Raw genomic sequence first — 6,084 nt, 5'->3', positions numbered from 1 at the left:
TACACTAGGCACCAGCCACACACCAGGATGCTATCAGAATCTGGCTTTCTCTCAGGTTTCTCTAATCTAACAACTGTACCAATAACTGGGAGGTGACCTCTTTCACACCTTCCTGATCCAGTCTGCATTGAACTAATTCTGTGAACAATCAGCAAACGGTCTTTCCTTTTGCTGTGCAGTACAAGCTTTAATGACAGGTGGGACTGATATACTAGCCTCCTAAGCTTGTCCCCTTCTTCCACCCTTGCCCTCAACAATACTCAGCATGTACTTTCCAGGGCAAACTTCCCAAGCCCAGCTCTTCTGTAACAAGGGTTTGAACCACAAGCTGGAATGATAATGGTCAATTACAATTCCCTCATGTTCAGAGATTTTCCTGTCATCTTTGTGTTACTGATTTTTGGCTTCATTCCTTTATAGTCTGGAAACATACTCTCTGTGATTTCAGTTCTTTTAACTTTGCTGAGGTTTTCTGGATGGCCTAGAAGATTCTCTATTTATGAACAGTATAAGGCACTTGAAAATAAACACATATACTCTGCTGTTGTTGAGTGGAGTATTTTATTTATTCCATATTACTCATATCTTCTATATCCTTGTTGATGTTAGTAATTCTAGAGAGTTGAAGGCCTCAACTGTCCTTCCTTCCTTCCTTCCTTGTTACAATGTCAGGGATTGAACCCAGGGCCATATACATACTAAGCAAGCCCTCTATCACTGAGCCAAATCCCTAGCACCCCAAGTAGTTATTTCTTCCTTTAGCTCTTTCTGTGTTTGCTTAGTGCACTTGGAGGCTCTGTTGTTTCATGCATATACACTTAAGACACATATATGTCTTCCTGGTGGACTGATCATTTTATCATTATATAACACCTCTCTTTGTTATTAATTTTCTTTGGTCTGACATCTAGTTTACTGGATGACATAGCATCAGATATTTTTATATAAAGTGTTTTGGTTATATCTCACTCTGTATTCACTCTTAGGATTTGCTTTTGCTTTTTGCCTCCCACTCTCTCCACCAACACATCTAATTCACCAGGTAGGAATAATGATTTTTTTGTTTGTTTGTTGTTTGTGCATCTACAGAAATAAGATAGTATCAATTCTGTCTCCCATAGGTAGTCTCACTAAAGGTATTTTATTTTTATCACAGTCAACTGAAACTGTATGGGAATGAGGATAAAGGTAAGTAGGCCATCAGAAACCAGCTTCTTCTTGGAGTCTAATGTCTAAGATTCTCCAAGATTGTGAGTTACACATTTTGCACATTAAGCATTCCACAGTGTCTCAGAACACACATATGGATAAAAGTTGGTTCATTCCTGATCACTTAACAATGTACCATTAAATGACCATGCCTCAGATGAACTCCTCTGGGTGATTATTGCTTTTGACACATGACCCATTATGAGGACAGTCCTTTTACAACTAACATTGGGTCTCCTTTATGACACCATGTGTGTTCCTATGCTCTTCTTGTGTCAGTTTGGAATTCTGCCTGCACTGGCAACTTGCTGACTATATGGCAACAGAACCCCTGTAACAGCAGGGAAAGAATGGTATAAGAAGGAAACCAACATTTGCCCAGTGGTAACCATTTGCTCAGCATTGGGCAGACTCATTAGGTTTTTAATCCTATGAGAATTGTATCCCCATGAATATTGAATTCACAGACCTTAGATAATTTTCCCAGGATTTTTCAGCCTAGCAAGTGGAAGAACCAGAATTGTGTCATCACCTATAGATCTGCCTCCACTCCCTGAGTGCACTTCCAATGACTGGACTGTTTCTCCCTTAATGCTGATCTTCAGGTCTCATGGACAGATTCCTAAGAGTAGGCACAGGGTAAAGTTGTATGCAAGTCACTCTTGTTGGGGTGGGAAACAAGGGTTTTGGATCAGGTGGAGATTGCTGCTTTGGACCAGAATGGAGAAATCTGTTCGGTTTTCACAGTTTGCAGACAAGGAAAACTTTGGCAGGGTCTTGTGTACAGTAAGAGCCCAATTAATATTTGTTAAATGAATGCATGTAATGTAGATTTGGGATCATTAACAAAACAACTTTTGAGAATACATTTATCGCAACCATTTCTATCTACATCAATTTACTTATCCCAGATAGCTTTGGGTTGCAGAACTGTTCTATAATCTATTGGAAAACTATCACAAACTGACATTTTACGATGCAAAATTAACACTTTTCATTAGTGTAATCTTACAAATGGAAATGAATACATCCCTGTGGACTAATGCTAAACTTGAAGCTTAGATGATGTCAGAGAAGGTGGCTTTTGCAAATAGTGGTGACAGAAAAGAGGAGGCATACCTTTCTTGACAAATGTTCTGTATAGGAAGACTGACTGTAGTCACTCAGCCTTGTGACAGACACCATGGACCACTCTTAACTTAGAGGAAAGAAAGTGGTGAGCATGTGTGCATGTACACATAAGGATATTACTAACACTTCATATTACATGCTTTTATGATTAGGTTACAGATACTTGCATTCTAAATCTTGTTGGTAAGTGCAGCGCCACACAAAATTGGATGTCACTGTACATTTTCCTATTAAGCATTGTATATTATATATGTCCAGATTTTGTAATATGCTTCTCAGTACTTTTTTACATCTAGGTGTTTTAATATTTGAATTGTTTCTAATTAAAAAACTAAGAGTTCACTGGATACAAAAAAACATTGTGGAACAATACCCATGCGTAGGCTGGGTTACAGTGGAGGAGGCCAAAGACACAGTGTAGCACAGTATAAGCTTCAGAGTGGGTCCAGGATTTTGAGTTTCTGCTCTTCCTGGGGACATAGTGCATAGTTATTTTAAAATGTAAGACATATTTTCTTAAAAATATTGAATAATATTTATAACTATATACATTTCATGTGTAAGTCTAATTCGCTACAATATTCTTAACACACAAGAAGTCATTCTTATACTTGACCCCGACATATCACTTTTTGATTTTATTATGCAAAATATTATCTGTCTAAATATAACCATATAATTTTATGGCTGTGCTTTATCAGCTCTTTGGGACAAAAGAATAATGGGGGCAAGGAGTGGCTGATATTGTCAGGAGAGGCAAAAATGATTGTAGTGAAGTATAAAAGGAAAATAAGGAGTGTGAGTATCTGAGACACAGAGTTAAAAAGCCAAGGAATTGATGTATGTGTCTGAAAAATTAGGGCAAGTGTTGGCAAGAACATGGAGCACACATTTAAAAAGCCTCCGAGCAAATGAATTCTTCCTGGAGATATACATTCCTATGGAAACCTACTTTTCTTTTTGTGTATATCTTGTTGTTCTGTTGTTTCATCTTCAAGTTGAACACCAGAAAAACAGTTCTTACAGACTAACCAAGAAGAGACATTGCAAGAGAATAACACTCATTGATGGGTCTCTTGGACAAAGGCTGTGACCCGATACAATAGCTCCAGTCACTATACTCATCACTATCAGAGGGTCTGAGGTTACATCCAGGATTTAAATTCTGGTGCTAAATTCCATGGTTGTCTTAAAGAAGAATTAATAACAACATTCCTCAAACTTTTCCATGAAATAGAAAGGAAAGCAACACTGCCAAGATCATTCTATGAAGCCAGCATTACCCTCATCCCAAAACCAGAAAAAAAGACATCACAAAAAGAGAATTATAGGCCAATCTCTTTAATGAACTTAGATGCAAAAATCCTCAATAAAGTACTGGTGAACCGAATTCAACAACATATGAAAATGATATACACATGATCAAGTTAGTTTCATCCCAGGGATGCAAGGATGGTTCAACAAACACAAATCATTAAATGCAATATATCATATTAACAGAAGCAAAGACAAAACCACATGATAATCTCAACAGATGCAGGAAAAAGCCTTTGACAAAATTAAACATCCATTCATAATAAAAGCTCTGATGAAACTATGAATAGAAGGAATGTACAACATAATATATATGAGAAGCCTATAGCCACCATCAAACTAAATGGGAAAAAACTGAAACAATTTCTTCTAAGGTCAAGAATGAGACAAAGGTGTCCACTCTTTTCACTTTTAATTAACATAGTCTTGTAATTCCTAGTCAGAGACATGAGACAGGAAGAAGAAATAAAAAAATTTCAAATGGGAAAGGAAGAAATCAAACTATCCCTATTTGCAGATGACATGATCTTATACCTAAAACACCCCCCTCCAAAAAAAACCTCCTAGACACCATAAACAGCTTCAGTAAAGAAGCAGGATACAAAATCAATTTACAAAAATCAGTAGCTTTTTTATACATCAATAATGAACAGACTGAGAAAGAATATAGGAAAACAATTCCATTTACAATAGCCTCAAAAAATAAAATACCTAGGAATAAACTTAGCAAAGGAAGTGAAAGACCTATACAATGAAAACTATAAACCATTGAAAGAAATTGAAGAAGACTATAGAAGATGGAAAGATCTTCCATGCTCATGGATTGGCAGAATCAATATCGTGAAAATGGTTATATTACCAAAAGCAATCTACATGTGCAATGCAATCCCCATCAAAATCCCAATGACATTCATTGATTGAAAAATCAAACCAGAAGTTCATATAGAAGCACAAAAGATAGTAAATAGCCAAGGCAATACTGAGCAAAAAGAACAACGTTGGAGATATCACAATACCTGAATTCAAACTATACTACAGAACCATAGCAATAAAAATAGCATGGTATTGGCACAAAAACAGACATGAACACCAGTGGAACAGAATAGAAGACCCAGATATGAATCCACGCAGCTATGCCTACTAATTTTTGGCAAAGGCACCAAAAACATCAGATGGCGAAAAGACAATCACTTCAAGAAATGTTGCTGGGAAAACTGAAGCTAGATCCATGTCTTGCTCCCTGTACAAGTATCAACTCAAAGTGGATTAAGGACCTGATATAAGACCTGAAATTTTGAAGCTAGTGCAAGAAAGAGCAGGGAATACACTGGAAGCAATAGGCATAGGCAATGACTTCTTCAGCAGAACTCAAATGGCTCAGCAACTAAGAGAATGGATTGACAAAGGGGACTCCATGAAACTATAAAGCTTCTGCAAACAAAAGAAATGGTCACCAGATTGAAGAGGCAGCCCACAGAATGGGAAAAAATCTTTGCCAGCAAATTTACTGAAGAGACAATTCTCAAAAGAAGGAGTACAAATGGTTAATAAACACATGAAGAAATGCTCAACATCCCTGGCCATGAAGGAAATGCACATCAAAATTACTTTTATTCCTGTTAGAATGGCTATCGAGAACACAATCAATAACAAATGTTGGTGGAGATGTGGGGAAAGAGGAACCCTCATACATTGTTGGTGGGAAATATAAATTAGTACAACCATTATGGAAAACAGTATGGAGACTCCTCAATAAAACTAAAAATAGAACAGCCATATGATTCAGCAATATTACTCTTGGGAATATACTGGAAGGAATGTAAGTCAGGTTACAATAAAAACACCTGGACACCCATGTTTCTTTTGCAGTATTATTCACAATAACCAAGCTGCCCCACAACTGATGAGTGGATTAAGAAAATGTATTATTTATTTACAATGGAATTTTATTCAGTCATAAAGAAGAATGAAATTTTGTCATTTGCAGGTAAATGGATGGAACTAGAGAACATCATCTTAAGTGAAGTTAGACAGGTTCAGAAAGCCAAAAGCTGCATGTTTTCTCATATGTGGAATATAGGCCCAGTAGGGCTGGTGGAGTGGCTCAAGTGAGAGTGCTGCCTAGCAAGCATGAGGCTGAATTCAAATCCCAATGCCACAAAAAAAAAACACTATGAATATAGGCCCAGTTCAAATACAAGCAATATTATATAAACATAGAAATATATACAGAACATGTATCCAAAAGTGAGACTGGTATAGTGGTCTAAAGGAAGAAGGAAAGGAGGAAAATAAGATAGTGAATAGTAATGAAGTACATCACACCTGTATAGGAATAAGACACAAGGAAATAGGCTGAAAACTGTTAAACAACACAAGAGAGGGGAAAACAGGTAAGGAAGTGCAGTGGAGGGGGGTCACATTGACTTA

This window comes from Castor canadensis, chromosome X (genome assembly GCF_047511655.1).
Source record: "Castor canadensis chromosome X, mCasCan1.hap1v2, whole genome shotgun sequence".
NCBI lineage: Eukaryota > Metazoa > Chordata > Mammalia > Rodentia > Castoridae > Castor > Castor canadensis.
The sequence above is the reverse complement of the archived record's forward strand: the minus strand, read 5'-3'. Positions refer to the sequence as shown.